Below are 25,794 nucleotides of genomic sequence, written 5' to 3' on the forward strand. Positions count from 1 at the left end.
ATGGAAAGGGGACAGGGGAAAAAACTGACCCATTTTTTCCCCTTGCATATGACTTTTTAAGACAGACAGGTGAGGAAGGTACATGGCACCTTAGCTGATGTATTAGCTACTGTCATTTCAGGGTAACCTTAGACTTGGAAAGAAATGCAGCAAGCTTGAACCACATTAAAGACCTGATTTAGCAAAGTGCTTTGAAACACATGCTTACAGTTAAGCATGTGCCTAAATGCTTTGCTGAATTAGGACCTATGTTGGTAAAAGGGGCAATTGATTAATGGCTTCTGACAACCACCAGAAACTAATGAGCCACAGACCTCCACTTTTTCCTCCAAATGACGGTACTTAAACCCAAAGGAAATTTCATTATGGAAACAGAAAACACTTATAAATAAATCATACATGTCTCCTTTGCAAATATTAATTTTTATCTGCATTTAGCGGTAAACCCAAACTTCCTTTCGTATGGTAATCGGAGACAGTGCCATTTGCCCTGTGTAACTGGTTACTCATTCAAACCCATAAATTTCTTTCTAGAACTGCATGGTTTATGGAAAGCTCTGTGAACCCAGCTAAATCAACCATGAAATATGCAACATCCAACATACTAACCAAAAGATTGCCTGACTGCAACAAACTTCGGGATTAATCACACCAGCACTGTACGATCCACCTAGAAATTAAGAGTTTGGTAACACGACATGCTGAAACCTGCTTCTTGCTGAGACACGTTACAGGAGCAGGTCCCAGGGAATTAACACAAGTTACTCAAGCCCTCCCACATGAGAGATGGAAAAGGTACAAAACATCAAGAGGATAACCTTGGTCCTCTAAGATGCAAACCAGTTCTCTATTTGCCAAGATACACTCCATCATGGAAGTGTTCTAACTGGCCATGTGTTTCAGCTGACTTCACTTTATTTGTATTTAGAGACAGGAAAATCCTGTGGCCAAGGCACATCCATAGGAGCTGTAATATTCAGGTCTAATGTCAACCTTACCTAAACATCATTAAACTACTCATCTTTTTTATCCTAGCACCATTGCTATTGAAGAGCACAGACAACACTTCCAGTTTGACAAAAGCAATCCCTTAACGTTAGCACAGTGAGGTCCTGTTCTAACAGATAAAGTTAGCAACTTTAAGATCATAAATTACAAAACAAGAATACTAATATCTTATGAATTATAACAGTGAGACCTCAGATACCTAAAATGATTCTCCTTTTTTCCATTTTTACATGTATATTTTAGTCATCTGAACCAGATTTCAAGAGTAGACATCTGCTATATAATGAAAAATAACATTAAAAATATACTATTGGTGCCACACAGCAAGACTTTAAACAGGTGTTTACAGTGCTTGAAGGACAGAGATGGAAGCGGCCTTCATAAAAAATGTGAAGTGCAAGCAGTTTCTTTCTTTCACACATTCTTTCTTGAAAGTGCACTGGTTAACCTGTAATTCTAAGGATAACTAAGGTAGCTTTGAATTCATATCTGGCTGACCAGTTACACTTAGACTGAGTTTTCACAATCACTAGGTTTGTGCACAAACATACGACCAAAGCCTGCAGATCTGATCATCTGTGATCACATTTTTGTCCTATTAGCTTATGGAGTTTGCACTAGCATTACACCTTTGTGCCTGTTCTGTGACTGCTTTGCGAGCAAAGGCAATACCTAATACACCAAAAATCCTGCCAGTATAAAGTTAACCTGTCAGTTTGTTTGCTAGTAACAGGAATCAGCAGAGAGATTTTGTATCACAGTTGCATACAATATTTGTTATCGATTACTAGGAGCCCTAATACACAATTTACTTTATCACTGAACACATGACTTGTGAGATGGGGACTTCAGCTTCCATAATTTTATTTAAATGTTTCTTGAATATCCATTGTGGTCTTTTTGTAAGAAACAAACTCTTAAAAAGGCATCTCTGAGAACAGAAGTGACACAACTAATGTGCCTGAGCCTTGGAGGAATGATCAAAACCTATCGAGTCAGTGGAAAGAAATTGTTTCAGTTCCCTACGTTTGGATCAGATCAAATATGCTTGAATGTTGCCCCAGAGGAAAGGGCGGGGAGGGAAAAGGAAAACACTTGATTTTTCTTCATAAGTCTACACAAATAAGATATTACATTACTAAATAAATGCTCAAAGTGTTTCCACTCCTGTTACACTGTGGAGAGGAGAAAAAGTATTTACCTTTGCACAACAGACTGTTACCAATACGTTTATTCTAATTCAGAGCCTGTCCCAAAACCTACTTGAAAGCCCATTTCATGTTCCCATGAATTTCAATTAAGAATTTGTAAATATGCATAATACACAAATGGAATTTTATTAACAATACCTAGCACTCGGTTGAGGTCTATGTCCCTACCACAGTAATGTGCACAAGATACTTCTAGGTTCAGACAGAAAACTTTCAAAGCAATTTCAAAAAAGACAGACAAGGTGATGAGCTTAAAACATATGTCCTTATTCATTCAGTGCATGGGAAAGTTTGAAACAGCAGTTATTTCCTATTCCTAGGACAGCAAAAATCCACAGCGTATCAGTTATCACCCTAAGAGGTAAATTTTGGTATTTCTAAAGGTGAATACTGTAGCTAGGTAGTCACCAACACAAGAAAGTTTATCACTTTACTAAGTCTCTTCTGAGAATATTGGCCAGATTCAGCTTGACCCACACCAACCCCACAGAGTTGCACCAGAGACATCTGGCCCCATCCATCACAACCACCACACCTGGGCAAATAATGTAAAAAACTTGTATTCTTCAAAGGATTAGAGCCTTTTCTCTGCTTGATTATAGTAACAGACCCATTGTGAACTCTTACCATTATGGTTCATTACAATAACAAGCTCAATTTTATATTTCTTTAGCTTTGCATTTCCAAAGCTTTTTTCCCTACTGCAGTTATACTGACAGACACTCTGTTTCATTGCACCTCTCTTTTACAAAGTAGAAAAAGCTGGCTTGAATTGAATGAATGGCTCTGTAGCATTAAAGAACATACATGAACCTTTCCCTGCAAGGCTGTTATTCTGAATTCAGCATATTCAAACCATGGCAGATGGATGCTAGGAACAGATAATCTCTTTACTACTAACGTAGATGTTCTCAATTTACTACTTTAGGGGATGAATGTGATAAGAGCTGTCCTCTTCATTAACAATCATCGGAGCACCTAGAAAACCTTCAGAAGACCAGGCTTGAGAAGCTCTGGATGATTGTCCCAGTGCTATTGTAAATTCACTTCAAAGACTCCAAAGTCTTTCAGTCATGGGGTAGCAAGGAGGATTAGAGGAACAAGCACCTCACCTTAAGCTGTTCATCTTATATGGAAGGCATGTGGCTTCCACCCTAACAACACGACATCTTCCACAGGACTCATTCCACTTTCAACAAAACGTGTTTGCTCTTCTGTCATAGTGCTGCCTCTTCATTCTCAAGATTTCTAAAACCAGATATTAAAAATTAATATGAAGCACACCCATAGGTGTTGAAGAAACTCGGCTCCAGATCCATCCTGCTCTCCCTAAAGTGTTTCTCTAACTGCTGTTCTAATCACTTGCAAAGTCTCATTGAAGCATTTCACACATGCGTTTCTATTTTCCTCATTGCTCTAGAACTTGCCTCATTTCAGCCTACTGTTTTTCAGCCTGACCTATCCTGTGAAGCCACCTGGTCATAATGTGACTGAACATATTAGGTAGCCCAAGTCATCGATCAAAAAGATCGAGATTCTTCATTGATGTAGGTTTTGATATTAATAGCTTAAACATAACATAAAAGTTGGAAATGCAAGTGAAGGCACTATTGACTAACATCAATATGCAAAAACCAGGCTATTTTCAGCTTTGATCATTCTAAACTTGCAGGCTCGATCTCTCAAAAAATCATGATAGTGGTTTGGTAATTGCTTTCACAAATGCTAGATAGTGATTTACTAAATGAGGCAGTAATTCTTAGTTCTTAAAAATAAAAAAGGAAAAAAAAACCAACACCCAGGGCTGATAATGAATCGATGTAGGAACAATGTCATATGGACGGGAACAGAGCAATTACAAACAGAACCCTGTTCCTCTCAAGTACTGGTCAGTTCCTGGCTGGAATTCCATGTCCATCTGCAGGTATACATCACTTCAGGAAAGATGCAGACCAATTACAAGAGGGCCCAAAAGGAGTCAGTGAAAGTTTTCAGAGTTTTGGGAAACATGGTCTCCATGGAGAAGTTGGAGGGTCAGGTTTGCTAAGCCTAAAAGACATGGTAATTCTCTTTGGCATCTATTAAAGAAGAGATGACAAACTCTTCATATTCACTGAGGGCAGGACAAGATATAATGTGCTTAAGATGGAGCAATGGAACTGATTTTCTCCCTTGACACTAGCTATTTCCCTGCCAGTTAAGACACTTGGGGAAACTGTGTAAAGAGAAGGATAATTAAGCACTGTTACAGGTCAACTGAGGCAAACTGTAAAGCTCTGCATGGGACACTTCCAGAACAGAATACACCACTCAAAAATTATTTAAAGTAGTAACCTCTGGTTTCAGCCAATAGAATGGACTGGATTACTTGCCAACATTTTTTCTGGCCTACCTTCTATATTTTGTAATACTACCTGCCGGTTTCAGCATAAGTGCTCTATGTGTGTCTTCAACAAGAACAGCAGTAAGCGGGGGCTCATCAAAAGACCACAGGAAGGAGGAGGAGGTGCACAGTCATTACCTTCTCCACAGAAGCACTTGCAGAGAAAGATTCCTAAGGATTCAACTGGCAAGTCAGCATATCCTCATAGCCAAAAGGTATCAAAAATCGATGACAGATGTAACAAAACCAGAACCCAAGATGCTTTTGACTATGGACATTCTGTTAACCATAGATAACAATCATATCAACATACAAACCCCAAATCTAAAGCCAGAATGGGATAGCTGAATAAGTATAACGAGCTCAAGATGCCGAATACTTTTTGCCAAGCATACGGTTTTAAAGTCCATTAATTCAATTTCTTTTGCTTAAAGCAAAAAAATCTGAACCTGAGAATTTAAAGAGAGATTTTAAAGAGATACAACGGACAGTTACTAGCTTTGACTTTCACTGAGTGCCTATTTCCCATCCTTGAAACGCTCCCTCTAATCACTATTATTTTCACTTTAATTTCCCCACATATTTCATTTGCTTATAAAATTCCTTTTCCTATTATTATAGACCTCTGAACTTGTATTTTTGTGTGGATCATAAGCATAGTACCAGTGAAACCAGCTGTAGCTGCTAATCCACCAACATCAGCATTCTGCCCCCAGCAGTAGCTATGAGATATTCATAAGAAGATGTACAAATCCACAAGTCTCCAATCAAATCTTGCAATAACAAGCAGGATAAGACAGGTGAATTTTTTTTCTGAATCCCTCAGCATTCAGCTTACACTCTGGAACATGAGATCTGCTTACTTTTAACGTCACAGGCACATCTACACATTTTATTAAGAGTCATAAAACAAAATCTTTTTTTATATCCAAGCTACTTAATCAAATTTTTGGCAAGATGATTAACTAAAATTCTGGAACAGATAGGAGGGAGAAAAAAATTAGTAATAGGAAGACTTTTCTCCCCAAAACACAAGTAAATATATCAGTAACATTAGCTCACTCTGTTACGTGCCGCAGGCATATGGAAGGAAGCATACAGAAAAAGCAACACACAAAGCAACACCATAATTCTGTCCCAAGAAGAACACAGGTGGGTCATAATCTATCAGTGCTTCAAAACAGTTGCCTTTTATACACGTAAGACAGGAGGCTGGATCCAGAACACAACCAGATCTCAGCTTCATACTGCTGGCTCACCTCTAGGGAAAAAAATCAAATGCAAAAGTCTCTTTCTGGGTTATTTAGAAGTTCATGGAAAGCTTTGAAGTTTGGGTCCAGGCTGTAACCAGCTCATCCAGACTGACGCTCAGGCTTGGGAAAGACTTGAATTCTCTGTAAGCCCATCCAACCCAGCCTTCCTGATGTCACAGGGCTATTCATTTCGTACCAGTGAATTCTTTTAGCAAAGTCACCTGTCCTTAAAAGGAACCAGCTCTGAGGGTTCGAGACCCCCTTAGCTCAAACCAGAACTGTCTTTTGCCTGTATCAGGGTAGTTAATATTTAGGCCACAGTGGGGTTTACTGGGACAGCCACTGGAAGACCTTTCTGGGACCAGGCTCCAAACTCTGTCCTCTTCTAAACAAGCTATGATCCCTACACAAGCCAGTTCACATCTCTGTTCCCTCTCTGCACATGCCTATTTTTGTCTATTTTAACTTGGAAACACTTCAGGAAGGAATTTCATCTCACTAAATATTCACATAAATGGAGCTGTATAGTGGCACTGACATACAATCACAACTCCCGATCAAGCATATGTTGCCTAATCTGTTTCTGCCATGTCAGATTCTTCCCTATAGGAAAACAAGTATAGAAAAAACAAGGCATCTTGCTGAATTCCCGTGTCTTCTCACACAGCTTCATCCACTAGCCCTGTCCTGGTGGTTTAGGATTAAACTGAGGAAAGGTCCACATGCAGATGCCAGCAACAACTGAATTAGTTGTGGTGCTGACAACAACAATCCTATGGCAGCAAGGATGTCTGCTAAGGCTGCTCAAAGCCAGCAAAAACACAGGCTACACTTTCAGCAAGTGCAGCGTGGGTCACTTTGGTTTCTGTGCCACATTAGCCTGCCACAACCTCCCCTCTCGTTGCTGAGAAGACGCTGTCTTTGCTTGTAACTATCTGTGGTTAAAACTATGCCTTAGTCTAGTCAAATACAAATTCTGTACAACTTTTTAACTTTCATATTCTTTATATGTTGCCATTTGTACGGTTGCTTGGTTGTGGTGTTCTTCTGTTTGCACATTTTGTGTGCAAGCTGGAGAGTGTCAAGAGGAGGCATTTAGATCCAAATCACAACCTATTATGTTCTTCTCATAGTTAAAGTTGGATCAGAGTTCAGATGAAACAGTGCCAACATTTTAAAACTGCTCTCAGAAGACTTTAGCTGGAATATCTTCTGGACAGTAGCTGTTCTTGGGAAGTCCACCCAAGGCCAAAATTCCATAGAAATGTTTCTTGCAAGAACTGAACTACAACCCTACAGCAGAGCTCCTTTCTATACTGGATCTAAAATGGGAACTACCCATTCCCCATTTCTCTAGAGTGAATGCAGTGCTGAGGCTGCATTTCAATCCATTTTGCCCTAGTCTGATGTGTTGTGGGAATGCAGAACACAAATAGTCACCAAGAACCTCCTTACTCTTGCTCCAAGAGCTCATACACCTTTGCACACCTTCCTTGCACTTTTCAAACCTTCTGCACACCTTTCGGTCCTCATCCATGGCTCCAGTCTATGGCAAAATCCTTCACCGGGGCAGTAACTTTTACACAAATGATTTTGTGATCTTTCAATCACCAAATTCTATAAACAGCTACATACAGTGAAAAATTCAACTAACACTAAGACATCTTTTTTCAACTACGTTTATCCTCAGCCACCTCAGAGCATTCGCTTCCAAATATAAACTTAGCTTACTAAAACTATAAATCACGGATGTATTTGTAAACCTCAGAGACTATGACTGCAAATTTCTCAACTCACATAAGCAGTACTAGACCGGATTAAAGAGACTGTAAGTCACCCTGGGTCTCAGATATGCTACAATACTCAGAGAACCCCTCACCAGGTATACAACACCAATAATCACCAGCTCCTCACAAATTAACATCAACTGATGTTTCTGCAGTGAAACTGTTACCAGCTTTTATCTCACAAAGATAATAGGCACAGGAGAGTTGGACAAATCTACCTCCAGCTGCATCTGCTTCATGCAGCACGGTATGATGCATTTTTCTTTAGTCCAGTAAATCCATATACTGTACCAGTGAGGGAATTACCAGCCTGGGTTCAGAAGAAGAATTTGTGATTTACCATCTACATGAGTTCAGAGTACATGTAAAAATACCATTTTATTTTCTCCATGCTCCACACCTAGCTCTGCTACTTTTTTTTTTTTTTTTTTTTTTATGATATGGCATTCATTTTGCACTGATATAAACACATCTAAACAAAAGACAGGCTCACTTCCTTTTCCAAGTATTTTCAGCTGATTGTATACTTGCTTGTTCAGGTCTCAGTATGAAAGTCAACAGCTGGGCAAAACAACAAAGCAAATCTGGACATGTTAAAACCATATTCTCAATGGATTTCTAAGTGAACTTTGCAGAGGTTACACTCAATATAAAGTTCACCCTTTTCATTTGATTTAGTTCCCCTCTTCTTTTAGCAAACAAGGTGACAAATGATTATGCTCAAAAAGAGTTTTTAATGATAGTCCTCCTCAATTTCCACAAGCCTGGACAACATAAGCTTACAGGTCATTTAATGTGTTTGCTGCAGCCTTTTGCCCAAATATTTTTACATTTCCACTTTATATTTTCCAGACCATGTACAAACTTGAACCGACCCTCACAGCAGCCTTACCAAATGCAGCTACTGTAGTGTTATCCTCCTCTAACACATACAGACATAGGGTTTAAAAAGTCAAATGACTTGTGTAAGATCAGACATATCACCAGCAAAAAGCAGGGTCAGAACTCAGGAGATGATTCCAGCCTCCTGGCAGTACAGTCCTGTCTTTAGCTACAAACCACGGGCACGACTTCAGGCATTTTTGCATCTTTGATAGATGTTGCCAAACTTTTCACAATCAAAAGGCTCACAGGGGTTAAAGTTGGCCTTGTTTAATCCTGTTTCTTGGGAGTACAAGTCAAATAATGCATAAAGTGGTAGCAGAAAGAGTCCAAATAATATTAAATGAAATACAAAAGGCAACTTTACAGGGCAGAAAGGTAATAACCCCTACACAGCTCTGTGGTGATCACACCTGGAATACTTCATTCAGCTCTGGAGAACTCATTTCCTGAATGACAATAACAACCCAGAGGAAGATCACGAGAGAGCCATAAAAATGTTAAGCAAGCAGAGAGGGGCTAACTTACAAAGAGAGATTAAAAGAGCTAAGGATGACTAAATCCTAAGAAGGTGACGTGACAAATGTCTACAAGTATTAGAAGAGCATCAGCAAGAGCAAAGAATCATTTTAGTGAAACAGGAGTTTACAGATACAGACACTAGTAGCAAATTAAAAATTATGAGAACATTTATTGATTAAAAAAGTCATAATGTGCTTAACCAACACTACCGCTTCTCAACTTTTTGTCCTTTGCAAACACAAAAATTGTTGGCTAAATCCTGAAAACACTCTGTTTTGAAATTTCAAGTTGAAAGCAAGTTTTAATATTTCCCCAGTGGAATATTCTATCCTTGGTTGGGGAAATTGCAGATATCCTTAACCCTGAAGCAACACAGACCTGTTATTCTGTGTTGTTCTGCAAAAACGGGCTCATTGCTTTTGCACTACCCCAGGTATAAGCTACAGCTCTGACTAGAAACTCCCTGACACAAGTAGACCAGCCTGCATGTACGGATGATCAACATCCCAAATGGGGCATTCACCAGTGGCTCCTGTCTCTCATCTAACCATCCTGAAGAACGACCATGAAAATAAATGCCAGATCTTGTTCTATTTGACTTTGGGATAACTTGCAATTATGATGGAACTAAGCAACTCAGTATCTATTATCTTCTGTTTCTCCTCTTTGTTTTCTCCAGGAAACAGGACTGGCACATGTGGACCTTGTTGACAGTCCATCTGGACACAAAAGGCTCCCTCTCCCAAACTCAAGCTAACCTTGTTGCAACAGTTTAGAGTCACCAATCCACTCGTTCACCTGGAACCTCTGCTGGGAGCTACCAAAGGGAATAGGTATACTTGTGCCTCAGCCAGTCAGGTTCACTGCACTCCTGTTTTTCACCTGAGTAACAGCATATTATTTAACTACTGGGCTTTTACTGGGATTTGATTTACAGAGTGATCAAATTCTATGGATGAAAATCACAAGGGAACCACTAACTTGTGTCATAACAATGTTAGCTTTGGGAACGTTTGTCTTGGGAAATGATTATTTATTTTCTATTTGCTACCAAATTTTAATGACAATTTTTGAAGGGTTTCTATTTGTCCTGTTTTATTAAACCTGCTAGTTCATGAGAAAAGCAGTGGCTGTCTACTCCATAAAATATGAGCACAAACAATAAGTACATCAAAAGTCTATTGCTGGTTGGCCAAGTTCCATATATCCTAATATGGACAAGAAAATGTTTGACTGGAGCCCAGAGCAGAGTGCCAAACTTCACAGCTCTGCCCTAAGCAGGGTGCCACAGAGCCCTCTGCTTAGGCTCACTGTAACTTCAGCTCCGTGCAGTTACTACCCCTTCACATGAACTACACCATAATTGTACTTCTGCACAGTTACAAAACCCAGATGCTTTTCTTCTCTCTCCCTTGCCAATGAAGATTAATTCTAGCTGCTGTACACGGCTTTCAGAGATAGAAGCTCACTGGAGTGTTTCCCTTCTTGGGCTAGATATATTAAGGAAATCCTGGGTATCCCGAGGATATAAAAGAACATGCACTGTACAAGGCACTCTGTGTTTGTGTAAACATCCCAGAAAGTGAAGGTTTTAAAGGGCTCCGATACAAGAAAACTCTTTTTATATCTATTGCTAATGTACGTGTGGGAGGTTTTACAATATCATATCTATATGCAGGGCAGTATTTTCCTCACTATCTGTCTTGCTGTTCCTGCCATTTACAAAACTTGGCAAGGCGCAGATTGCTTCCCTGCCTCTGAGCCCACTGCAAAATAAACCTTGCCCACTCACGTTATGTATTTGCATTCGCTGGGCAACAAGTTGTTTAGGATTTTTAAAACAGTTTTAAAAGGGTGACAAAGCAAATGAATTATATTATCAAGGCCAGCCTTTAAGTCACACTTCAGTCCTCTCACTCTTTAACCTAATGCCACTGAAATCATTGTGAAGGCTGATAACAGGGATTTGGTGACAGAGAAAAATGGATTGTTGAGCTTGTATCAGTGAAACAAGTCACTTTAGGCATTAAAAGAACAATGATACCTTGATTATGCAAAAGGGTTAGCCAGCCTCTCCCAGATCATTTCCTATGAGATCATACGCAGACTTGAAAACAGAAGGGACTGGTTTCAGGAAGCTTGGAAGCCTTTTATGGATTATATTAACAAGGCACAGGCTGTTCCCTAAAACTGATTGTACATCAAATTCCATTACAGCCACATGCTCTTAGTTGAAATTCCTTTAGCATATATGATAGTACCAACAACAACCAAAAACAAAGCAGCAATTCTGTCATATAATCCCTACGACTTTTGTTTTGGGGTTTTTTTGAGTACAAGTATTAATGGTAATTTTCTTGGTGTAGATAGCACACAACAGGCTACAATGGGATCTCTGTTAGGTTCCCTAAACTTTAAAGCATCCTACAGAGTTTAGCCACAACTTTGCACAAAGTTAAATACCTGTCTTACATAGGTAAGGGGAAAAAAATGCTTCATTGCAAGACTTTGGAATGATACCTGGTAACTACTAGGGAGCCAATTTTGATTTTTCCTCTCCTATAAGTACTAACAGGAAAACATACAACTACACAAAATGACCTCAGTGCCTGAAAAATACTTATTCAGTGGTGGCTTTTTTGCTACTTGATGTCTTAGCTAATGCATTTACTGGAAGACTCATTTTCCAGTTAGTTTAGTTACCATAAATTCATTCTTGATACAGAAAATAAGGAAAAAAACCCAGCAACTGCACTCCTTTTCTAAGAATTAATGCTATGTATTTTCTTATTTTTCAGAATTTTACATCTATGTGTTATTTTCCTGGTGATACATATGAAAGAGGCAGATGCTTCACATGCACCAGGACTACCACATGGTTCCAGGCAGACCCATGAGTCTATAAACACAACTCAAATGCTGTAACTCTGTCTGGAAGTGTCAAGGCATTATGGAGGATCTGGCCTTCAGCCTCTTTAAGCAAGGCTTATGCATCCCTTGGGTTTCACGTTAACTCTTTAGTGATGCATAAATTGCATGCTGAGCTTTATTAGACGTGCACTGTCAGAAGCTGAATTTCACTGTGGGAGGCAAACTAATCTGTTAATTGCATTAGCTGGCATTTTCTATTTATTAGCAATGATATTAGCAGATTTTGTTCTCAGTTGAAAGTAACACATTTTGAAACAGCAGCTCTCCAAGAAAAGTAATACTCTTCCCTTCTGTTTACAGATGGGGCAAGAGAGGCACGGATAAATGCAGTTACCTGCCCAAGTCCAGTTGGTCATTTCAAGAGCAGCACTTCTTGCATCCCAGTTAAGTGCTTTCTCCTACTGGGTTGCACTTTCTCCTAATATCTGCACAGTCCTAAAGCTAATATAATCTGCATCACTGCTGCTGAGGCTGGAGAATCAGAACATTTGGAATGAAGATTCCCCAGTGTAAAACTGCCATCTCTTATTAGAAATAAGACACATTTTTGTTCTTGTCAGGACTGAAGAGAAATAAGAGGCACCTGAGCAGAGGAATGCAAAACTCACAAATTTATTACAATTATTTGCTAGTCTGTTTAACAATAATGCTGTTCTCTGTGTCAAAGAGGACGTGACAGGTAAAGACAACTGTTGCCTTTGCTCAGTTTGGGGAACAACCATCCTGATGCAATCTCCCAGGAATCCATCCTTAGAGCCTTGCCCATCACTATTTATAGCCAAGTAAATATTAGATGATTCACATCTTCTGCCCTGAAAAAACAAGACCTTTGGCCTTAATATTTCTTTGGAAAGTGCAAAAGGCTGCTGCTCTGCAACAATGTTTCCTTCCATTAAAATTTCCTCTCAAAATACAGGGCCCAAAGGAGGGACACTTAGACCTCAAATATACCACAAACATGGGCAAGTTTGCCTGCAGGCATTTGGAGGCTGGGAATTTGCCCAAAACATTATCCTTACAGAATTAACCAACTCTCTGTTAGTCAGCATAGTTAACAGCCTCAAAAAATAATTTTACTCTGGCATGCCTTTGGTCAGGACGGCTCACCAATTGCATATTGCATTGTTTTCTACTTCTTAAAGAATAATTAATCCCAAGGACTGAAACTGGAGCCTTTACACTGCAAATGAAAAGTGTTTGGAGATAACACTGTCCAACAAACTATGACTTTTAGCTTTCTATTACTCCTAGCCTTAGCTCCAGCTTACCCTGCCTCTCTTTCCCCTTATGTCCTGATACAAGCTGTGATAGCCAGAGCCCAGAAAAGCAGGCAAGCTACAGCTGACCACACAGACTCAGTGTGTGCTCCGGACCCTGCCCTGCTTGGGACTCTTGGATCTGCCTGATGAACACCAGTCATTATAAGAGACAGAGTAGAAAAATGGTGCAAGACTGGCAACATGACTCAAAGGCAAGCCGTTATCTGCTGTTCACTTGCTAAAAGTTAACGCAGACACAATAGCCGTCAGTTCTGCCATGTATATGACCATGACTTCTTGGGACACTTACAAAACACTACCCTCATGGGAAAAGTCAAGATCAGATCTGTGATATCCCTCCTCCAAGACACAGCCCTTGATAGTGGCCAGTCATTTCAGAGAGGTGTTCAGCAAACAGGGTAACAAGTCAATGCAAGTCTTTTCCTAACTTTCTCATCGAGGTTGGCTTCTTCACTTAAGTTTTAAATCCGTTTTAATTGTTTTCCTTAGTCTTCGTTACCGTAAGTCTACATTAATTAGTATTTTACAAAAAACGTCCCATCCTTTTGGATCAGTGAGTTTGCTACGCATGACATCATAACCTCCACCTGTGTAGTCAGAATGATGGAGTTCCCTCACTTGAAGCAATTTGTGCTGAACAGCAATTATAAAACAAGCGTAGCCTGGGAACATTTATTATTATTACCACTGCTTAGCAAGACTCCTATCAAGTGCTGAAGCAACAGCCTTTTGAAAGGCAAATTTCCTCCCACCTGGCAAGCAGAATTGGTTTACATGTCCCTATCAAACTAAAACCAGAACACCTAGGGAATATAGTAATTGACTTTACTAACATACTCAGCAACATTATTATCTTAATGACATATAATAGTCTCCATATTCATAACCTTTCACCAGGATAAAAACTAGTATGGCTGTTGAGCTGAAATAATCACCTCAGTCTCTACCCTGTGTGTACAACTGATGTGTGTGTGCAAAGATGACCACGCGAAAGTTTAATGACAAAGACTATTAAGAGTTAGGCCTTCTCAAAGGAAGAAATGCTCCCTCCCCATTCAGGTAATATCCAGGGACAACAGTGTTAAATTAAACTGAATACTAACCACCAGAATGGCCTCTTCGAAACTCAAGATCTGATGTGGAAAGCAAACTAAGTTAACATTAAAGTGCTGGTCATGAGAGCAATTGTCTCAACTGAATACAAAATACCTCCAGGAAAAAAAAAAATATATATATATAAGCATTAATAGCATATCTCACCAGTTACGATGCCCCTGAGCCTGCACGATGCTGCCTCTTCAGCTCCCAAGGGATTCTCTGAGTAACCAAATGGTTATCACAGGCGCTGGAAAGACAGAAGTGTTTATAGGTGGGAATGAAGAGGGCAAAGGCAGAACTTTACAGTAAGGGTGATCTAGAAAGCAGACCAGATCGTGACTCCCTGCTGCAGTTGCTAGGTGCTATTGCACTCGTGACCAAGCTGACTTACAGCTCCTTTTCTTTTTCCAGTGACGACTTGGTGAGGAAGTAGAAAATCTCAAGTGAAATGGGGCAGACCGCACTATGCATCCGAAGTCACATTAAGGGAAAAGAGTTGCTTCCACTTGCAGGGAAAACTGCTCCATTCACCTGATCCTGCTGCTGCGACTGTAACCCAATCACAATGTAATACAATCCTGAGAACAGCCTCGGAAGCATCAGCCACAGAAGTGAGAATTTTAATAGCCAAACTGCACTGATTAATATGGAGCCAAACCTGATCATGCCCCCGTTATTCACTTCACAAAAAGTATCTGAGGGAATTCCCTATTTGTTTTGGCTGTAGACCAGCATGGTTCCTTGCTTGCTGGCTGATGCCAGTCAAAGATGCAAAAACACTTGGCTATTTCTGCATAGCTGCTGGAGTGCATTTACACAGGTTTTGGTGACAGGTTGTTTGTCTGCCTCGACATGTAGTTAGCCGCTTCGTGACTGTTACAGTGGTAGAACAGCCACCTCTGAGTAATAGCCAGAATAAGTGATAACAGCTTGGGTGGTGTGCAGTGAAGACTGGAAATTGCCTCCAAGTGATGTCTCAGCAGAAGAACTGGAGGGAATTCCTGGGGGAATACTTGGAGTAAAATAAGCCCACTGGGAAGATGTTCAGGGGCCCTGGTGGCTCCTATCCCCTTTCATCTACAGAGGCAGTAAAAAGACAAAACTTCCGAATGTCTATATACTCAAAAGACAAAAGGCTGGTATCACAAGTTACAGAGAAATGTTATTTATCTGTTAAGTCAGGTGAAGTAGTACATCTCAAAAAGGAGCTGGCTTCACAATCAGCCTTTAATTACACAAATACAGCTTACCTTCCATGTTGTCCATCTAATCAACACAATCAGCAGATGTGATTAAGAATATTCATTAGAATAACTGGCTTGAGGAGGTGATTTGACCAAGCTCTGGAAAAATATATCATGCTTTCACAAGTGGCACTGCATTTTTGCACCATTTCTTCTAAATCTTTAAGCAGTAATGTTGAAGGGTAGTGATGCTTATCTCAGGGAATTTTGAGGGGTTTGTTTAATTTTATACTGCCTGTCAAACAAGGTCTTACAAAGACAAAATGTGATGGGATGGTGGGGAAGTCAAAGTCTCCACAACACATATAGTGCTGTGCCCCACTACGGCTAAACACAACTTTTATCCCATTTTACAAAAACAACACACACCTTTGCTGGCCCAAGAAGTACCATGATGGAAAACCACAGCTGTGTCCAGCTGAGGTGGCAGTTCCTACAGGAAACTCTACTCTGGACCTTCCTAAGAAAGCATCACAGCTTACTCTTCAGCAGGGCTGAAGAGCTCTGCTTTTTCTGAGGTCTGCCAAATCCAGGAGATCTAGTGAAAGGAATACAGATTCTCCTGAGCATTGCAGAGATCCAGGTTTCTGGGCTATCACAGCCTCAATAAAATTCCCATTAAAGCCAATAGCAGTTGAATGTTCTAATGCAGAGAAAAAACTAAATCTATCCTTCTATCAGTATAATGCAAAACTGCTCCAATCATTAATAAAATCCAATGACTGACATGCCATCCAGAAGTCATGTAGCTATGTGAGGTGATCCAGTTCTTTCAATTAGGGATTCAGCTTTTACACTGCTCACCCTACATAACTTACTGTAGCCATGAAAAAAATAAATACACTATGATTTACGTATGAGGAGGAAAATAACAAAAATTCAAAGGTACAATATAGTAAACAGCATTAAATTTTGTAACATCCTGACTGCTGAAATATTTCAGAGATAAAGCTCCGGCAAAGGTGGGCATTAGTTTAATCAGAAGAACATCTCATTTCCATTCTAAGGCTTTCACTTAGCTTTCTTTCCTGGCATACACTAACAAGCCATTCTTAAGTGCTCACATTCACAAGGTACTTCAGCATGCTCCTCACCAACCAAACAAGATTACTTGCCCTCTTGAAGTTAGGCACACATTTGTTGAGGTACAAATTTGTTGAGTGAACACTAAGGACTAGGCAGGATTTGAGGCAAAGAAGTGTTTTATCCACTTGTTGATATACTTTTATACTGGTTTATATCATATAGCCTGCAAAACATCAAAGTCAAGGGACACCAACAACTAAAAAGATTGTATAAAACTAATTTATTTGTTTCATTCTCAAGCAATCTCTGGATGACACACAAAGAAAAATTGAAACAATTATTTTGCACTTCTTTCCTAAAGGAGGTCAAAGTACGATACAAATGGATTACCTTATTATTTCTTTAGTCTTTCCTATCGATCATCTCATTAATATATTTACTTACATACTGATCAACTAATCACCAGATTGGGGAAATGGAGGTATGGGTACCAGACCCAAACAGCTGTGGAAATATAAGCTTCCTCTTAAAGTTGTCAATACATACTTTCTTAATTTTATAGGTAGAGATAGCTACTTCTAAACTGAGAAACAGGCCATTTACATTTTTATAAACAAACTAAAGCATGTTTTTCCATTGCTCTTTTCCAGGATGAAACTGTTCTCTGTAGGAAGGGGAAAACAATCATTTTCAGAAAAAAGTCATTACAGCTTAGATCACAAGGCATTAGTCTAACATTTTTGAGAAATCCCTTCCCTGCAATTTAACTTGACCACTACAATAAGCAAGCTGGATTCTGTGGGTTACTTTTGCATACTGGAGCAAGCTTTATGTAAACACGGTATAGCACTATATTCTTTGTAGGTCAAGCAAAATGACCAAGTATACATTGTCTATCTCTCTCCTTCCTCAAAATAAAATTAATGGTACACTACAAAAGAATTTGTAAGTTTTCTGAGCTAGTCCTTAAAACCTGGAGTGCCTGTAAATTGTCCAGATTGACATAAAGTGCAACTTTTTCATGGTTTAGGCCATTTTCATGACATGAAATAACGTGAGATCTCACTCACTGTTACACTGCTATTACACTTATTTGAGATCAGGTCAACCCAAGTGATGTGGGCACGGGAGCTGTAGAATCAGGCCTGAGCTGAGGAAGATGAGCTGCAGGGCTTCACACACATCCCATTTCACAAAGGTGGGGGCCTATGGACCAGTCCTTTCCCACATCAGTAAGTAGTAAGGTCCGGATGTTACAGGCAGATTGAGAATTGGGTTTAGGCATCACAGTCTCTCACAGCAGGGCAATCCTGGTGGGCCTGTTCCGTGGTATTAACTGTGGGAGCACTTAGATGGTAAAGCTTCCATTAGCAAAGAAAACCATGGCACCGCAGGCTACCTACTTCCATTCTCCTAGAAGGGGCTTGTTCCTCTTTTCTACAAGCTAAATAATGAAACAAAACACCTTACTTCATGGCCACACCCATGAAATGCCATACACTTTGAATTTTTGTTTGGCCAAAATGCTGAGGACAACCCCACCCATTATGGCACAAACATCTAAATACCTACAGAAATCAAACTTTGATTTCTGAACATCTTCAGAGCTCTGTCTCAGGGCTATTAAAGCAGGAGGCATGAAAAACAGCCAAGCAACTCATTGAAACCATATCAGGTATGGCACTGATTCAGCGGAAAGCATTATAGGTACTGAATTACCCTGCTTTTCAGCAATTCTGGCTGCAGAAGTTCCCAGGGATTACTTGGCCTAGTTCTATTCCGCTCCTGAGATCAAAAGACATCACAACCCAATGGATCTGGGCTACAGACATTTTAAAGGAAACAAATGGCAAAAATATCTTTCAGTGCAATCAGCAACACCACCTTCCAATTATGATCACCTGAAGAGACAACACGAAAACCACTACCCATCACAGACAGCAGCTCCTCTTTGATGTCCTAATAGCAAGCAACCCACAGTGCAGAATCACACCTATACAGAACCACATCTGAAATGCTCAGTAGGGTAGCCATCCTCAGATGCAAATCCCCAACTCTTACACCTGATCAGGTTGAAGACAGAAACGTGGCAGTAATGTGCAATAGTTGCAGCTTATAGGCCTCTTGAATGCTTTTGCAAATCTCCCTTAAGATACCATTTTTCACAAGGTTTATATATATATATATATATGTATGTGTGTGTGTGTGACTAGTTAAAGGGACATAGTTAAAATAGCAAAACAATAATTCTCCCTGCCACAGCAAGGTAACTTCTTTTACAATTTTATCTTACCAATTAAAATAAGTGCTTTAATTTCTCCTCTAATAGCATGTAAAAAAGAACTAAAGTAGTTTTCCCTGTTGGTTGAACTAAGAGTAGCACTTCTTTTTTCACAGTATTTTTCACCACTGATGGGAAAAAGTACAGGTAGCCATAACCTTGCTAGAAGTACAGCTTGTAGTCTGTTTCATAACTCAAAAACAAAGCTGAATTTCTGGCAATTTCTGTTAATAATTTGATGACAACTCAATGTGTGATCCTCAGTAGGAAAAAAAGCAATGCAAGTTATGTTGTTTCCTTGTCAGCCTACAAAAAACATAGCACATGCGTGATTGCTACACATATAGGCAGAACCCTGTTCTAAAATTTCTGATCAGACATTTTTGGTTAAAACTCCCACCATTCACCCATTTATCCTACTGCCTCTATCAATTCTGGTATCAGTCATCAACAGAAATATTTGAATTTTAGAAAAGAATGGCTTTTTTGAGGATCCTTAAAGTTTTTTACATATTTACTCCAAAGAAGGTCGTGTCCTATTTTACACATTTTTCCCTTGACATTTTTGTTCCATGTTTTTCTTTATAGAAGACTGAAAGATAGAGATTCTATACATTTTTGTGGGACAACTGTATTGGGCAGCCAGCCAATTCCTAAGCCAGTATCAGCAGTGAATTTAGAGCTCAAAGAAAAGAAAACTCTGAAGAGACAGGGGTTTATGGGAGGGAGGTTTTGTTTGGTTTTGTTGTTTAAATCTGTAAAGCTGTTTTCGACAAGTTTGTCATCAGGCTCACAAAGGAAGAGTGGAATTTAAAGCATCATCTGCTCTGAAGGATCTCTAGCACCCAGTCACACCACGATGAAACACCTCACGCATACTACAGCTCCTGTCCCTGGGGTTATTCCTTCTTTGGTACACACTGGCTGACCTAATGAGTGCTCCCTGCGCATTTAAACTGACCATTGGTAGTCTTGATTATAAAACACAATTTTTACTTCATCCCTTATTTTCTTAACTTAGTTCTCTGAGTTTCAATCTGTGCTGATGTAAGGAATAAAATACAAGCCAAACAACATTTTGCCCAGGCTGAGACTTTGTTACAGTGCTGAAATTTAGCCTTTGTTCATAAAAATACGAGGTTTTTGAAGCAAAGGTTGTCTTACAGGCATCAGTAAAACAATTATAGTTCTACAAGTGGAAAATGCACTGAGCATCAAACAATTCTAACAAATGCTGTGTTGACAGCAGGCACCCAGCATAGCTGCAGGACAGGCAAAGAGCTGGATGGGACTGAAGGCTGTGTCTGCAATACGAAGGTACAACACTGTCACAAAGCTGTCAAAGCCATGCATCTAGCCATAAAAGCACATCCCAAGATAAGGCAGCAGACTGATAGCAAAGCCTTACAACTTGCTGCTCCAGAGTGAGGAGGACAGCTAGACAAGCAGATATGGCAGCGAGCACACTGAAGACTGAGTGCTAATGGATCACACTCTAGCTGAACACGCTTTGGCCCTCAGCTGATTCCCACACATTACAAGTAAGGGAGCCAGCAGTGAGTCATTTCTCCTTAGCATAGCTCCTGATCAATCCTAGCAGCCAAGCATACGCATGAGCATGCAGGACGCACTCCCTTGCCCGATGGTCCGTCCTTGGTCACATCTTTGCACAGTACAAGGAAGGCCCATGGGGCAGTGTCTCCCCACAGTCAGCAGGACTGTGACACCCTCCGAGCATACTGCACTGCTGCCAGTATCCCCCCATCCTGCTTTTCTACCTCTAGGCAGCACTGGTTCAAAGCTAAACATCAACTCCAGCAGAACAGCTTCTGCAGCACTTCCAGCAAAACACAAGCACATGCCTTTCTACAGACTAAAACTCAGAAGCAGACAGTTCTTTCCTTGTTTGGCTGCTGAAGATCTGCTTCTTTTAAAGCACATGCTTCAGTTTTTACTCCTATTTCTGATAGAAGCATGATTCTAAGCCAGTTAAACATCTCACAGAGAAGCCTGATCATCCCTGAATCATTCTCCATATGATTAAAGGTACAGTTTTAGAGTTTAAAGATTTTTTTTCTTCTTTTTACCAGTGGCCACAGTGTAAATCACACCCTCCTTTATGAACGAAGGATCTTCCCAAATGATGCAAATTTCACTCTATTCATTTCAGACCGGTATGGTTCACATAACTGATTAATGAAATGTTGGGAGATCTCAGAATATAAAGGTGAGAAAGAGTCTCACAGAATCCCACAATGCCAGGAAAAATTCAAAGGCAGGCTCCTACAGCAACCAGAAGCAACTCAAACACTCTTCATGCAAAAGAGGGCAGCATACAACAGACATTTTGTATTTAAATGAACCAGCAAATAGTGTCTTGGGAACAGGGGATGGGAGAAAAGAGTGACAACTTTTACTGGAAAACAGAACTAATGAAGCAAGTTTGAGACATTTTAGTTGAAACGTGTTTGGGGAAAAATATTAATGAGCCATTTGAAAAAGATGCAGCATTTTTTGTTGGTACTGCCTTTTTTATTTGGTACGAGCCTAGTTTATTCCACAGATTTTAAGACACGTTTAAGATTCCATAGGTTTAGCATTACATCACTAATGGTTCATAATGAAATTCCAGGCAGTAGCAAAAAAAGAGATTTAATGATAGTACTGCACAAGATATGGATATGGGGCCCTTTGTGCAGATTTACTGATAGGAATGTTGAATGTGGGTTAAAACAACATACTTGTCTGGCTCACTTGTGCACGCTAAAATGTTGTGTGACAGAGCACAAGTTATGCTGTTACTTGAATTTCTTTTAAAAAGTTAATCTAATTCTGCCCTTTGCTGGACTCTTCAAAAGATTTGTCATTTGCTACAGCTCTATGATGCCATGGACTATTGAAAAAAGAATTTTTCCTGTTTTTGTATCCCACCCATCTCCTTCATGGATAATATTTCAATGGTTTTAGTAGCATGTTTGATACTAGTTGGACTGTGAGATTAGTGCCCTTCAGAGCACAGCATAACACAGTGGACAAAGCACTCGGCTGGCATCAACTCCAGTCTGGTGCTGTCGCAGGAGTAATTTTTTTTTCTTGTGCTTCAGTTTCTCAGACTGACAAAAGGGAAAACAATGCCAAGCTCCTTCGTAAAGAACTTTGAAATCAACAGAGAAAAAGGAATGTCTGACAGCGTGATCTTAATGCCATTTTACACTGTAGAAGGAAGGCATCTTTTAAAGATTTCTTTCAAAATAAATAATAAGAAAGCTATTTAACATCTTACTGCTACATACTGTTGAAAGTTATTGAGAATAACCATCTGTTCTCTGCAGGTAGATAACATGAGTCCAGGAAAGATTACCTACTGGAGTCTGAAGTGAGATAAACTGGCACTAGTGTATAGGAATTTTTCTAACCCAAAGATTCACTGTATCATTTGGTTTGGGTCTACAAGAGTTTGATATAGCATCTCAAATAAATTGTTGCTTTGTCAGTTCCCCAACAAATAATTCTGATTAGAGTTGTTCAGTTTCATGTTTTTATGCCAAGGGCAGATAAAGAAAGCAAAATGTTGCAGAAATACTGAGGAAAAAAAATGTCTGTGGAACAATATATTCAAAGAATCACCTTTACTTGAAAACACAGGAAGGGATTGTGCTGCCAGGTCTGTGACAAATCATGAATAATCCCAGGCTGACATTTGAGGACCAGCACAAAAAAAAAAGAAAAGTGAATGAACTGCTGCAAGTCTCCTTCTTTGAATACAGCAATGTTGCTGATGGGTCACACAGGATCCATGTTGCAAGCAGACAGACCTAAGCTCACAGGAGCTTCTTCTGTTAGGGTCCTGACAATGCTGATGAGATTTACACCAAATAAGGTACTTCCACGCAGTGGAACACTCCTTATCATTGGGAAGCGGGGGAAGGACACAGTCCAGCTTGTTAGAGTGAGCTAGATCCTGCAGCTGCTCAAGCTCCCACAGAATTTAATTCCTGTCTTGTGTGAATGTCAGCTAAGCGTAATACACAGCTCCTCATTATTTGGCTTATTATATATATACATAAAAGAGGAAATAACCCAAGCACAGAAAGATTCCTTGTATAGAAAAAAATGTATGGATGTGCGTGAGGACAACAGAAAGGAGAAAACACTATACCTCATCTTTAGCTCTTTAAAGGTCATACTTTTAAATTTTGGTTAAAAATTGATATGTAAGAAAGAAGATATGAATCCTCTGTTAAGCTTATAACTAGTGCTTTGCTGTTTTGTGCAGTTGAACATAAACCTCAGTATGTTTAGATGATTTTTTTTCCAAAAGCTTTTAATGATTTTGGCTGCCTGTGTTAGGCTGCTGTAAGAGCATTTGATTTCCAGGGTAATGACAGCCAGGTCTAAAATATCCTAACTGGGCATCCAAGAATCAAGGCATTTCAAAAATAACTTGGGAAAAAAAATGCCCTTTGTTTTAGCCTCTTCTCTTTGACAGAAAGAGTGCCCACTTGCCAAATTAAGTAAGGAGAAATATGAACGAGCAAACAGACCTTTGACCTATCGCAAGAGCCAGACTATTGTTTTACATCCCATGACTGTCTGTGACAGTATAAAATGTGAATTTAGCAAGACTGTTTGGGAGCTTTAAATTATGCATGCACACTCATTCTGGTGGGGTCAAGATTTTTATATGGGGTCTTTGTTCAGCTCATCCATTTTACTCTAGAAGAATGGTGACTGTTGATTAAACCATTGCAATTGCTGTGCAGAGTTCTCTAAACTTCCAACAATGACAAGTCAAAATAAGTAGATCTGAAATTTTTCTGTATTGGAATTACCATCTACTGCACTGATTGACACTGCAGTCAATTGGAATCAATCTGAAGCACCAGGCTTACTAGGGTAAGAAATCAAAATGCTCTGCATTTACGCACTAAACATTTGTAGAGGATTTACATACATCTAGTAGCCTAGGGTACTAGACTTCCAGAAACCCGGAGATTATTGCTAAAAACAGTCAACAGCCAAAAACCAGTGAGACTGCCAAATCTGAGAACGGACTACAACTGGATAGGAGAGAAGCTTCGTCATCAATTTCAACAAGGCCAAAAGCTCAGCATCTGTTTCTTACATGCTAACTTTCACTTTTCTTAGAAATCACTAGAACAGTTTCATTTCTCGATTTTAAAGGAATCACAACCACTTATTCCAACTATAGTTTTGAAGGCTTTCTTTTATGTAAGAAGCTTGGTCTCCAATAAAATCTATTTTTAAATCTGAATTCTGTGATGTTTCATAGGCAAACTATTTCACGATCTGATCCAAAACTCACTGAAGACCTTCCACCAGGCCCTTCATCCTGCAACTACTGAGAACAAGTGCTGCCAAATTACACCCTTACATCTTTGTTTCTGTAAAGCAGCCAGGACCGTCCATGCTACGGAAGAGAGCTAAAGGACCTCCCTGCTCCATGGATCCTCAGACTCCAGCTTTATTAACGTGAGTAAAGCTCCTTGGAGTGATTCTTTACATTGGAAGTTATGAAAATAAATGTAAAAAACATGCTTACACATCATAAAAGTGAGGTTTTGATCCATTTTAGACTACAAGATAAAAAAAAATATGCCACGAACAATAAAATGGAACAAATTAACACCTAAACAATAAAGGGTTCTGCACCATGGAGATGTTTCTGGTCAACATTCCTCATCAAAAAATGAAAAATGCATCAGAAATTAACAAAGCACTTCTGATATTTGTCAGTATCTGTAGCCTTTCTATATGCAGCAGTTGCATATATTGGGGTTCTCCAGCTGACAGAAAAAAACACAAAAGATTGTCATGTATCTAGCCTACTAGCTCTGCGTCAGGTTTCTAGTTTTCCCTTTCCCATTTCATGTGTAAATTAAGACAAAATCCTCAGGCTCACTATGCCACAGTCTCTTCTGATACTTTCAATGAAGTTTGGCACAAAATACACTTTTGTAAAGATCTTTGAGACCTTTCAGATGAAAAATGATTTTACATGTAATGTATTATTAATGACATTTGACCAAATGTAAAAGGATTCTGCATTTCAGCACCAGGAGATTATTCTTATTTATTACAAGCAGCATTTTTTTGTTCTTTTACCTTCAGCTAACTGTCGGATTGAAAAGGTGTGGTCAGCTTTAACTTCTGATCCCCACATTTCTGGGGACATTAACCAACTGCTTCAACAAAACTCTTCACTATGCTGCACACCTACCACAACACCTACTTCCCCCAAACGAACAATACTTTGTATCAAAACTAAACTCTGTTACCTCAAAAACAGCAGAACTTCTATCTATATATAAATGCTAACATTTGATTCAAAGAGGAGGAATAAAAATTTTCAATGGATAATTATGCCTCAGTTTACTACACACTGATGGTCTGCTCAAAAGAAACCTGCCTTCTCTACTGGGAAACAAAGCTGTTCCTTAAATTTTCTGTACTCAAGGCATCATGACAGCTTTTCTTATCTCTGTTTTTAAGGCAATACAGACTGCTGACTTTCACACTGGCTCTCAACAAGTAAGAACTACAATCCTTGATCATTAATTCCTTCTCTGCATTGTAGAAAAGTTATCTATTAAAAAATAAGTTGTTGCTCAACTGAATTTACTTTGTACGGCCAGAAATTCCCAACAGGAATGAGAACAGTTTCAAACTCCAGGGCTGTGGGAGTATTATAATTGTGGCTCCATCTCTATATATTATAAGACAATGAAACCTCCCTCTGGGCAGGAGGTACAGGATTGCCCCGCGGCTGAATGAGGATGCGTCACGCTGACCCACTCTACGCTTATGCAAAACAGAGCCTGACTGGGCCTGACAAAAAGAACATGCGTAATTCACAGCCACAGCAGT

The 25,794-nt window shown here is 39.6% G+C and overlaps 1 protein-coding gene across 12 annotated transcripts in view; it reads right to left on the minus strand.

Annotated features, from left to right (window-relative positions):
• CALD1 (caldesmon 1) overlaps positions 1 to 25,794 on the minus strand; it is a 202,827-nt gene that overhangs the window by 146,745 nt on the left and 30,288 nt on the right. For 8 of the 12 annotated variants that reach the window (XR_008732325.1, XM_055710922.1, XM_027807571.2 and 5 more), the window contains one exon: positions 14,518 to 14,602. The exons of the other annotated variants lie outside the window; for them this stretch is intronic. The gene's annotated coding sequence lies outside the window, so the exon portion shown is untranslated. The remainder of the gene's footprint in view (positions 1 to 14,517; positions 14,603 to 25,794) is intronic. 12 annotated transcript variants of the gene reach the window in all.

The sequence above is a fragment of the Falco cherrug genome, chromosome 5 (genome assembly GCF_023634085.1).
Source record: "Falco cherrug isolate bFalChe1 chromosome 5, bFalChe1.pri, whole genome shotgun sequence".
Lineage (NCBI taxonomy): Eukaryota > Metazoa > Chordata > Aves > Falconiformes > Falconidae > Falco > Falco cherrug.